The following is a 13,321-nucleotide window of genomic DNA, read 5'->3' on the forward strand; positions in this document are numbered from 1 at the left end:
TTATGTTAATATATTACATACACAAATAATTATATTAATTGATATGAAAATAAATGCTTGTATTCATTTCTTTAAATATGTATGAGTGAATTAAAATCAAAGTTTCACCTATACATATGAACCACAATTCAAATTTTATGTGTATAATTACATCAAATCAAATCAAATCAAAATTCATATGTATAATTACATCAAATCAAAATTCATGTATTAAATTTTATATTCAACCAAGCATTAATATTAATTATAATTTAAAATATATTTTTAATTTTATAATTAAATTAATGGTTGGAATAAGAGTCACATAAAGTGTTTAAATTTAAAAATATGATTAAATTATATACTAACAAAGAAAAAAAATCCATCAATATAATAGGCAGACACGAATGACTACCAATGAAACTTTTGCTCCCGGCGTCGGAGTCGGGAAGACGCCAAATTCTAAGTCGTTAGGCTTTATGAAGATGCATTTACATTAACCAATATATATTGGCGTGGCCCCAAGAATAGATATGTAGAATGGTGATGACGATGGGAGGTCCTAATCTGATTGTTGTGACTTTTGTAGGTAATCTTACTTAAGTTGTTTCATATTTATACAGTTTTTTTATATATCATGATAATAACATAAATTTTAAAATATTTATGTATTCATATTATTATATATTAATATTTTTGGCGTGATGTTTATTATTACCAACTCTATCTTGAGACTTACAAATATGTTGAAAATGATAGTGTGAATATCAATTGCAGTAGAAGTTATTTCAATCCCAAACTTTCAGAAGTTAAAAGTCTATCTTTTGCGTTAACCCAATCCAATATTAATTTTCACCATACCAATAACAATGAGCCATATATTATTTATGTAAATATATCATATACTAATACATAAATAAGTTAGTCACTATCGGTAAATTTGATATTTTAATCTAATATTTATATATATATATATATATATCGATATGTTTTATTGTATTATTTTGAATTTAACAATATTTATTATATATAAATATATAATCTAATTTAAATCTTTTTAATAAATAATATATATGTTAATTATTTTTAATAAAAATATTTCAATTACATTAATATAAATGTATTTATATGTAAATATAAAATTTCAACATTATCCTTTCAATTTTGGCTAAAATAATAAAATTAATTTCTCTAGAAAATCATTACATTTCTTAATATGCATAAATAGCTTTAAAGTTCAAACTTTCAAAATTAAAGTATTTTTTTCCCCAAAGCCAATCCGGTTAATGAGTACAAATAATAATAAGCTAAATAGGTAACATTTTAAGATGTAGAGTAGTTAGTCTCTATTAGATAAATTTTATCTTACATATATTGTTATGTTCTTATCACAACAACGACAGATGGCAGATTATAAAGTGGTTTGACAAGGACCTCTTGCTAGATACAACACACAAATGGCATTTTGTTTGATACCTTTAATTATTCAAAGTGATTCGTGACCAGTACTCCACGAATCTCCTTGAGCCATCTTAGAAATCATCTGTTACAAGCTTTTCACGCGGATCTATAAGATTGGTTATAGAGACATAAATGTGATTGTCTAGATTGACAATGGAATGATTCATTTATGACATTCATAGTGTGGCTTACCTCAATCATGAGTAAGTGATTGACTATGTGTGTGTACCTCATATACTTTAGTGTATTAAAAGTCTAAGTTCAAATAACTAAAGAGTCGAAAGTTGGTAAGTTGGGTATAAGACTGTTTCATGGCAGAGCTTCATTGACAATAGTGGAATTCACAACCTAATAAAGGGTAAATGATATCAACTCATTGGCATTATAGGATGGATGGAAGGTAACGTGGTCATGGGTCATTTGTTTAGGACAAATGATTTAATTATAATTTATTAATAATTGACTTTTTAATGAAGGAAGATGTAATAATTACCTTAAAATAAAATAGCATCAATGTGGTTGAATGAATTAAACCCAAAGAGATCAAAAATATCCCATGATGAGCACTTATTAAGTTGCTTTCATAATGATATATAATAATGGAGGGTTCAATCATAGTTCTTTAGTAGAATGACTCCATGATTAAATAATATTGTAATTAATAGACAAAGAGTCGAAACTTAATAACAAATTATTTAAACCCTAATTATATATGTCCAATAGATCTCTTCTCTAGTTTAATATAACCCAAAATGGATTGCATGTAGAATCAAAACAATGGAATGAATGAAAGCAACTATTAAGAGAAATAGATCACGTATATCACTATTCACAAATAATGCATTTTCTCACTAGGTACATTAGATGACTTAGAAATTAAATTAATTTCTTTGAATTATTATTTAATTGATTAAAATTAAATAATTGAATTTAGAAGTGGAAATTAAATTAATTAGTCATCATTGTTTTATTGAACAAGACAATTAAATATATTTTCTCATATATTCTAATATGGTAAAGTTACCATGAATTTAACAGAATTTAGAATTAGGTTAAGAAAATAATTTAATTGGGTATATTAATTAACGTAATTAATTAACTATTAATTTAAGAAGCTTATTCTCAAGCAAAGTAGCATCTTTTCCATAGTTTTTAGGTTTTAATTTAATAAGTGTAAATGTATTGTTTTTACTCATTTTAAGACCCAAATTGGCCAATAGTGCCATTCGGACCCTAACTTAAGATTGAGTGATGAAGGGACATGTTGGAGGTTAAAATAGAGCGAAAGCGACATCAAAAGAGAGGGTATTGCGATATCCAAACCTTGAAATTGTGATACCTCCAATAGACATGAGGTTAGAAACCACCCTTTAGTGGTATCGCGATATCCACATGCCAAGAATCCCCTAATTTCAAGACTATTCAAGGTATCGCAATATCCTATTTCTGGGTATTGTAATTCCCACATCGTGAGGGAACAAAAATTTGTGAAAAGGGTAGTCTATGTCCACCCAAAGCACCAATCATTGAATGATCGTTTAAAGGTATTCTAGGTGCAAGAATTGGGTCAGAATAGCTGCTATATCAACCAAAATTTGGCTGAGAGAGAAAAGATGTCACATTAGCTTAGTTTAGGTTTAATTTCCTCTAGGTTTTCTCTTAGCTTTTCTTTCTCTTCTTCTAGGGTTTCTTATTTTCCTTTCCTTAGTTGTAGATTTAATATTACTCAACAACTTTTCTTCTTGTTTTAGTTGTTCTTAATGTTAGCGAAGTTAGTTATTATTGTAGCTTACATTTATTTGCACTTTTAGTCATTATACCTTGGTTGTAAGACATTTTCATCTTTAGTTTAATGTATTTCAGTTTCTTTTAATTTGAACCTATTAAAGTTTTTTTCCTTTTATGTTTATTGCTTTAGATTTTCTTCTTGAATGCTTCTCTTTATATGCCTTTTTAGTTTTCTTGCGTGAAAATCTTAACTTTTAACTTTTTCTTAAGCTTTTCTTTAATGGCTTTTTTGTTTTTCATTTCCATGTTTATTAGCTTTATTTTTAGCATGAATAGCTAAACCTTTAAAGGAGTTGATTGATGGAGATGTGGTAAATTGATTTTTGGATGAGAGACTAAATCGAAATAAATTTGACTAATTTGAATAAACTTAAAAACTTAGGATTGACAACCCTAAAGGAATACTTAGGTAAGTGAGATCAAGAGGAGATCTTGTTGGGCACCAATTCATTAGTCCCAAGTTAACCGGTAAGATCAAGAGATAATCTGGATTAATTTGTCTAACTTGGTAAAATTGAAACCGTGATGTAAAATGGAGTCATTTTGCGAGTTTAAGTGATTTGGATTCCTAATTCGAAGATTACTGAACCACATCAAGATCAACCAACCACCGTTTATTAATTAATTGTTAATTTCATAATCTCGCACATTTACAATTTGGTCCTTATTAGCTAGGTAGTAAATTAGTTTCATTTCTCTTAATTTTATGATTGGTCGTAATATAATTTTTTGCGCTTAGTTGGTTAGGCTCTTTATTTCTCACGGATGCTATTTAGAAATTGTTCAATCCATGGTTTTCTTGGGTTCAATCCTTGGAATACTCTAGTGCTCCATTGTAACACTACAAATATTACAACTGACATGTTATACTTGCAGTAAAGCCGCGTTATTTTATATTACTTCTCGAGTGTTGATTTCTACTCTCTTCCGTTGTCCACGATATCAAGGGAGAGAGGCAATCACCCATCACCTTCTCCAATGGCATTGTCCCAAGCTCATCCTCATGACTATGTCTCTATTCTGCATTTCTTGGTACCTTTGTTTAATTCGTATAATTCTTAATTGATTCACGAGAAAGGACCTTAGGTTAAATGTATAGAAAAAGTTTGATTGCTTGGGTTTAGCTTTATCTTCTTTTATGAGTTATTTATTATTTGGTACTTTGATTATTTAATGATATTTTGCTTCTCTAAAAAATCATAATAATATATTACTTTCACTTATAATAAATAAACGAATAAATAAATAATATAGTTAAAATATTGCTTGAGAAAATATATAAAAATAAGAAAAATTTCTTCATCTAAACATGAAAATATCTGACATTCTTGTTAATATTACCGTACGAAATTTTGATACTATTAATAATGTCAAATTATACATCTCAAAATAATTTTATACCTAAGTATGAAAATAAAATTGTCACCGGAATCCTATTCCATGAAGCAATCACCCTTTTTCTAAGTAAAAGGTTGGATGTAAACATAGTAACATTAATACATAAACATCATTAAAATACTTCATGGTTTTCTAAATGGAAGAATATTTTATGTAGTGTGCATCTCATTAAATAAAATAAAAATAATAGTGAACGAGTCATAAAGAAATACTAATAATTTAATTTAAATAAGAGCAAGTATTCGATACATTAGCAGTAGAGTTTTTCAAACTCTACAAACAAATTGAAGGTGTGGCAAGTATCATATTGATTCATGTAATTGAATTTTTTATTTTTTTAGCACACCCTATAATACACTTGTCAAACTCTTAATTGCTTGTGGAGTATAAAAAACTCCTGACGCTATATCAAATAATTTTCATATAAATAAATTTTAAAACCCTAGACCTAAGACTCAATACTTTATACTCGAGATTCTAAATCCTAAACCCAAGACTATAAATTTGAGAGTTATTAATATTTATTTATAATAGTTACGCTTAATGTTTAAATAAAATTATTAGTATTTATTTAGAAGTCCTCCACATTTTTTGTTTAATTTAATGATAATGTGTCATATTATTATCTATTGATGGTACATGAAACTTATGCACTTACGATGCATCACATATTATTCTTTTTTAAATTTTGTTAAAGTCCAAATGTGATTGAATTATTAGGTATGTTTTCAATAATAATCTCATTTGTAATATGATTTTAATTGTTATTTAAGTATTGGAATATTTTTTTGATAAATATCGACTGGAATTATATAAATCAATAAAGTAACCAACATTAGTTTAGCTTAACTCTAATCCTACACTTAACAAACAGACTCTAATAAACTAGAAGAATAAAAGTCCAAAACAGTAAATAGAACGGGCCACTAATTAAACTAAATCCAAATAGAATAGGAAACTGAAAAACTAAAGAAAAGTCTCCAGCTGACAAAAAACAGCTGTAACCTATAATTACTTTTCTCTTCCTCTGAATAGTCACAGCCATTAAACGCAGGTCTTTTCATATCTTCAGCAAATCTGTAGACATCTACTATACGTTTCCAAAGCCATCCCTCTTAACTGCCTTTTCCTCTTCTTTTCAAACTCATGGTGGATCTTCTCTTAATAGTTGCCTGGATGCCTATTCCTTATCCTTTCAAGCTCAAGACGAACCTGCTCCGAAATGCCATTCTCCAGGTAATAACTTGCATCTTCCTTCAAAGTTTCTTTTGCTATAAAATGCGCCATCATATTTTCTGATCTCGGGATATAACAAAAATCAATTTCTTGAAAGAGTGATTTCGCATCTTGAATGTCTTTTATGATGGCTCCTATAATCGACTTATCCCTTTCTGTACTCTGCCATTTTTTGATAGTTGTCTTTGAATCCCCAAGTATTTCACATGAATTAATGCCTAAAAAGATCCCTAATCTCACTGCTTGTAATCCTGCAAGTGCCTCCGCTGCAAATGAGGAGGCTACGTTTGAGTGGAGAACAGATTTTGCTGCTAAAACTTCCCCTCGTATGTCTCGAACCACCAGCCCTGAAGCAGATCTAAAAGAGTTTTGCTCAAAAGCCGTATCAAAGTGGATGGTTACACGCGTCCTTTGTTCATTCTGGCTATGGATTCTGACTTCTTCACAGATAAGTAGCTTCTCCTCTAACCCTTTCAGTTCTAAGTTATAGCTTATTATCTATCTTGAAATATCTCTGCCATTTGTGATTTTACTTTCATAAAGTAACTGGTTTCTGTTTGACCAGATGAGTCATAGTCCGCAACAGAATAGACGACATTCCTCATTTGTTCCCTAATTAAAGACCCAGATAAGCCACTCCCAAACATTCTGAATACTATTATTTAGCATCCAATCGAACCTTATCTGTCTCCAAACTTCCTCCGTTGTAGGACACTGTCGAAAAACGTAGATACTGTCTTCTTCAATTTGTCTACATTTGGGACACCAATCTTCAGTAACCACTCTCTTCAGCTTCAGATTAGCTAATGTAGGAATATAGTTCCAAGAGATCTTCCATACTGTAATTTTTATTTTCGAGGGCATCCGTAAATTCCATAGCTTTCTGTAGAATTTTTTGTTTTCGGACTGTATAAAGTAATTGTTAGGAATCTGTGTAGAACTCTGTAATAGTTTGTAGGCGCTTCTAACCGAAAAGGTTCCTGATGGTTCTCCTCCCCAAACTTGGAAATCATCCTGCACTGAACTAGACAAAGGGATCTGCATAATACATTTTGTAATATCCGCACTGAAGGTATTAACTAGAATATCTGCTTTCCATGTTTTACTATCTTCGTCAATCAGATCCGATACTAACTCTATATTTGTATTTCCTTTATATCTCTGCACCTCATTTGCTTCGTGACCCGGAATCCAAACATCAGTCCAGATGGAGATATGATCCCCCTTTCCAACCCTCCAACATAATCCTTTCTCCAACAATCCTTTAGCTGACCAGACACTCTTCCAGGTAAGTGAAGGTAAGTTACCAAGTTGAGCACTTAAAAAATCAGACGATGGATAATATTTAGCTTTCAATACTCTTGCTAACAACGAATTCAGAAAATTAATTAAGCGCCAACCTTGTTTAGCTAGTAAAGCGATATTAAACTTGTCCAACTTTCGAAAACCAAGTCCACCTTCTTCTTTCAACGAACACATATCCTTCCATGCACACCAATGAATACCCTTCTTGCCTTTTTGTTTTTGCCACCAGAATTTTGCTATTAATCCTTCCAATTCAGTACAAAGGGATTTCGGGAGTAAAAAGCAAGCCATTGAATAAGTCGGGATGGACTGCAAAACGGCTTTAATAAAAATCTCTTTCCCCCCTTGAGAAATATATTTTATGCTCCAATTCTCTAATCTTACTCGTATTCTGTCTTTCAAATTACGAAAAGATTCTTTCTTTCTCCTTCCCACCAAATTAGGCAATCCTAAATATCTTTCTGGATCGTTTGTACTCCGAACTCCAATCATACTGGTGATCATTCTTTTTTCCCTCTCTTGCGTGTTAGAGCTAAAGAAAATAGTTGATTTTGAAAAATTCACCCTGTGCCCCGAACAGAATTCATACTCACGAAGAATTTGCTTCAATGAACTTGCACCTCGTTCTATAGCCTCTCCAAAAAGAATACAATCATCTGCAAATAATAAATGAGAGACCTGCGGGCCAGTCTTACTCGCCTTAACTCCTCGAATTAATTTTTCTTCTACTACCGATCTCATGAGACTAGAAAGTCCTTCCCCACAAAATAAAAATAGAAATGGGCTCAGAGGATCCCCTTGTCGAAGACCTCTTGACGGACTAAACGGAAGGCCTGTATAATTATTTAAAACCACCGACTAAGACACTGTTTTGACACAGTTCATTAGCAAACCCACCCAGTCTGAATCAAATCCCATTCTTTCCATTATTTCTATCACAAAACTCCATTCGACCCGATCATAAGCTTTGCACATATCCAGTTTTACTACCATAAACCCTTTTTTCCCTACTCTTTTGTGCTTTAGAGTATGAAGAAGCTCATAAGCCAATAATACATTATCAGAAATCAGCCTTCCAGGAACAAAAGCACTTTGTGCTGAATCAAAACATTTAGTTATCACTATTCGAAGCTGATTAGTAATGACTTTTGCAATCAGTTTATACAGCACGTTACACAAGCTAATAGGTCTAAATTGAGTAATGTTTGTAGGGTTCGTAATTTTCGGAATTAGCACAATATTTTTCTTGTTGATTGGGCTCAGATCTATACCTTCATTTAGAACTTGAAGACAGTACATTGCCACTTCATCTCCAATAATCGACCAACATTTTTGATAGAATAGAGCCAGAAAACCATCCTCTCCTGGTGCCTTTGTAGAACCCATTTCTTTTAATGCCTCACATAACTCCTTTTTTGTATAAGGTGCCTTTAGCATTAGATTATCTTCTTCAGAAACACATCGTTCAATTCCCCTCAAAACATGATTGTAATCTCCTTTTCTTCCTGCCGAGAACAAATGCTGAAAATATGATCATGCTATTTCTTCAATTTCTTCTAAAACTTTCGTTTCCCTACCATCTTCCAGTTGTAATTTTTGAATGAGATTATTTCTTCTTCTTTGCGTTGCTTGTTTATGGAAAAAAGGCAGTATTTTTATCACCTAATTTCAACCAATTAATGCGTGCCCTCTGCTCCCAATATCTTTCATCTTTTTCAATTTCAAAATTAAGTGCAATTTTTTAATCAATAAGTTCTGCCATATTGTCATCACTTCTTTCTTCTTCTAACAATTTTGTCAACTTTAGATGTAAGACCTCATTCTTAATTTTTCTACTGTATTGAATACCATCGGTCCAGTTTTGCAGCCCCCTTCTGACACAATCCAACTTATGTAGTAAATCCCCAGTTGAGGTAGACCATATATTTCTAACTGTCGCCATGAATGATTCTTCAAGAACCCACCACGCCTCGAATTTGAACTTTCTTTGGACAACCTTCTTAATTTCACGTTTTGTGATTAGAAGTAATGGACAATAATCTGAAAATGAATGAGGAAGGTGACGAATTTGATACTCGGGAAATAGTGACACCCAATCATCATTTGCTACCCCTCTATCTAGCCGTTCTTGAATATTAGTTTCTGGTAGATTGCCTCTTTCCTATGTGAACTAATTCCTACAGAAGCCTAAATCCATTAAATTACAATCTTCAAGTGCCTTTCGAAAATCTTCCATTCTTCCCTTCTCACGAAGTAGACCACCTTTTTTCTCAAACCCATACATGATTTCGTTAAAATCTCTGCAAACCATCCATGGATACTCTTCTGCTTGCCTTAGTTGTCTTAAAAGTCTCCACGTTGCCTCTCTCTCTTGATAATAAGGTGATCCATAAAACCTAGTAAATCGCCATTTATTGCCTTCAACCATATCTTCTATTATAACGTCAATATGCCTTTGCAAAAAACTTTGGAGTTGAAAATTGATATCCCCTTTCCATGCCATACACAACCCTCCTCGAGATCCCCTTGAGTCGACGTCAATTCCATTAAGAAAACTACAACTTCTACGAACTCGTTCCATATGACTTCTACTAACTTTAGTCTCTATAAAGAAGACTATTTGAGGATTATATAACTTCAGCGAATGCCGAAGTCTGCGAACTGTCCGTGGACTCCCCAATCCACGGACGTTCCAACTTAGGATTTTCATTGTTCTCGGCTGGTCTGCCTTTTGGCAGCCGCCGATACAAAATTAACTTCCAACAATTCTTTACTTCGTATCACCTTAGAATTTACCTCATCACTTCTTGATAAGTCTTCTGCTTCCTCTCTATCTCTCTTATGACCTTCCTCTCCAATTAGCACATTGTCTTCAAGGTCATGATCCATAGCAATGGGCAAATAAATCAGGTTGGAACTGTCGCCTACTTGATAAGACTTCGACAAACTTCCTTCCAAATTGAATCCTAATACAGGATCTATGTTCTTCCTATTTTCTGTCGAGTTTCCAGCAGCCTCTAAAGTACTCTCAGATCTTTGACATCCCACACGATTTCCTCCCCAATCCCCTTCTCCTTCCTCACGGAGCCATACACTTTTCATAGCCAAAGCTCTTCAAGATTGAGCTCTTAAAGATAAATCCCATCCTATCTTAGCAATTTCCACTCCCAACGACATTTTTGCTTCACAGAAAGAATCACTATGTCCTAATTTACCGCAAAAAAAAGCAAAAAAGTGATAAACGTTCATACCTAAAATGAACATATAAGCATTGTCCATTAAACATAAGCCTCTTCTTTCTTTTCAAAGAACGCCGAATGTCAACTTGGACTCTTATACGCATATAGTTACGGTTCTCCTTCCCCAAACTAGAGCCATCATACTCCATGAAGACCCCTATAAAGTTTCCAATTTGTGCTGCCAGGTTCTCAGAATAGAAGCCAATAGGGGTATTATTAATTTGAACCCAAAAGGGAGAATAAATAAGAGGGACTTTTAGGGGATCTTCTCCCTACTGCAACTGATATAATAACAATAAATGATTATTGAAAGTCCAAGGAGAACCCTTTAACACCCTTTCCATATCCATAACATGAAAAAACTGAAACAAATACCTTTTTTTCTCCTAAATCTCGAATTTGAACACCCCTTACCGGATGCCACAGATTGGCCATGGTATTTTTCATTGCTTAAAGTGGATTGTACTAGCTGTCAAAAAACAACCCACTAACGTAGATACTCCCATCATCCTTTCTGCAGTTTGCTCAACTTGAAGTTGCAAGATCTCATCTTCCTCCTCATTAATTGTTAATCCAGCAAATTCTGACTCCATATTTTCCTAACAATTTCCTATCAATTACGAATGAGTATACCAAAATACTAATCAAAGAATCAAAAAGCAAATCATGCCGTTTGATTTGAATAAAGACTGAAAGAACAAAAAAACCTAAATTCTGACAGAGAGAGCAGACAGAGACGTGCTAGGGTAGCAGACTATAGGGAGGAAGGAGAATTTACGTTCTACATATCACAGAATTAAGTATTGGAATAATTAACAAAGGTTGAGGCTTAAAATTCGTAAGTGTCTAAGATTGATTTTTGTTTTTCGTAAAATTCTATCCATATTTATTTTAATTTAAATTTCATCGTTTTGTATAAAATTATTCTAGTTTAGAAAATTTTATATTAGTGATTCGAATGTAATAATTTTTATATTGTAGTTGTACTCCTAACAAAATTACTAGTAATATAGTTTCTTCGATTTTGGTATTGATAGAATCAGCTCTGTATCAGGCAATACTAATTATTATGCTTTCATGCCGATTATTGATACAAATTTTTTATTTTTAAATTAATTTATTTTTTATATTTTTATATTTATATTTAAAATAAATTAAATATGATTATTAAAATTTCATGGAAAATATGACCATTAAAATAAGTTATTAAACTTAATTAATATAATATTTTTAAACTATTTTTTATTTATATTTAAAAATTTAGATGTTAAATATATATAATTTTGTAAATCGAATTAAATCAATAATTTATATTATATATATCATTAAATTAGACTCTAAAATAAAATCATATTTAATTTAAATTTGGGCAATCCTTGTTTGATTTTTCTAATAACTTAAGCTAAGAGTTTATTTTTAAAAATTATAATTGCATTCACACTGTTGAAATAGATATAATTGCAATTAATCAATACAATGAATAACTAGATTAAGAAGCAAAATACATCTAACTTAAATTAAAATAATTCTCAAAGAACTCATTAAAATCTAGAACTTAAAATTGTTACTGTTTCTTCATTACCATTGGTGATGATTTAAGATAAAGAATTATTTTAAGAGTTTGTCTGTTTAGAATGTAATACCTCAATATTCGATCCGATTGTTAGGTTAAGGTATCAAAATATCATATTCTTTGTCAAAGTAATTATAGAAATTTCAGATTGATTTATCTTATTATTTGATTATTGAAGACCGTTTTACTCATTTTAGTAACAATTGAATTTATGAAATAACTATTTATGAGTTAAAGGATCTCATTAAAACATATATGATATTCAATCAAATATAACAAAATTTATAAAAATAACACTATTATTAAAGTTTTACAAATAAGTCCATTGGAGGACTTGCACTTTTAAAGTAGTTTACTCATTTTATGTATATTTCATTTTATTTCTAAATTGTTCCAATTAATTTAATTATTCATAAAATTTTAGCCAATATTCCAAAATCAAATCAATTAACAATTATTCATTTATTATTTTATCAATTCATTTAAACATTCTCACATGTATTAATCATTCCATCACTTATAACCATTTTGTAACATTTTAAATTCATCTACTATTTTTTCCTCCTCATCCTTTATGTATATATATTAGGATATTTAGTTTTAGCATGACATGTTTATACGTATCATTAACTATAATTCAACTATTTACTAATGTGTTCATATCAAAGTTGTCCACTTGTGCCATAGTCACTAAATTATTTATATCTTGAGCTAAAGATTTCGAAATTAAGATTCGCTTGATGTTTTTGAAACTAGACTCAAATATATTTTTACCATAAAAATTTCAGAATTTTTACTTTATCCAACCAGTAAATTAAATTCTTCAAATTTGCCCCTATTCTGCTACTTGACAGCTTCGACCTTTCTTTACTAAAAATTAATTATCTCTTAGTACGGGGTTTAGATAATGTTTCTATTTTATTCTCTTGAAAATAGAATCATTAATAATTTAAACATATAAATTTAATCCCCTAATAATATATTTAAAATTTTTTATGATTTTCCAAACTCATAATACGGGGACTCGAATCCATTCTGACCTTATCCCACAACAAATAATATATCTCAAAATATAAAATTTCATTTCTTACATTGTTTCTTCCATGCAAAACTAGACTCAATAAGCTTTAGTTTCATATTTGATTCACCCTCTAAATCATTTCCTATTATTTTTGGTGAATTTTCAAAATAGAGTCTCTACTGCTGTCTAAAACTATTTTTAGTAAATTTCTCTACTTTTCCATGGTTCTTTACATTACTTTCATTTAATCATACATAGTCATTATACCTTTATTTATATTCAATTTAATCACTCATATTTATGTGTAGACAGCATACTCAT

Source organism: Gossypium arboreum, chromosome 1 (assembly GCF_025698485.1).
Source record: "Gossypium arboreum isolate Shixiya-1 chromosome 1, ASM2569848v2, whole genome shotgun sequence".
Classification (NCBI taxonomy): domain Eukaryota; kingdom Viridiplantae; phylum Streptophyta; class Magnoliopsida; order Malvales; family Malvaceae; genus Gossypium; species Gossypium arboreum.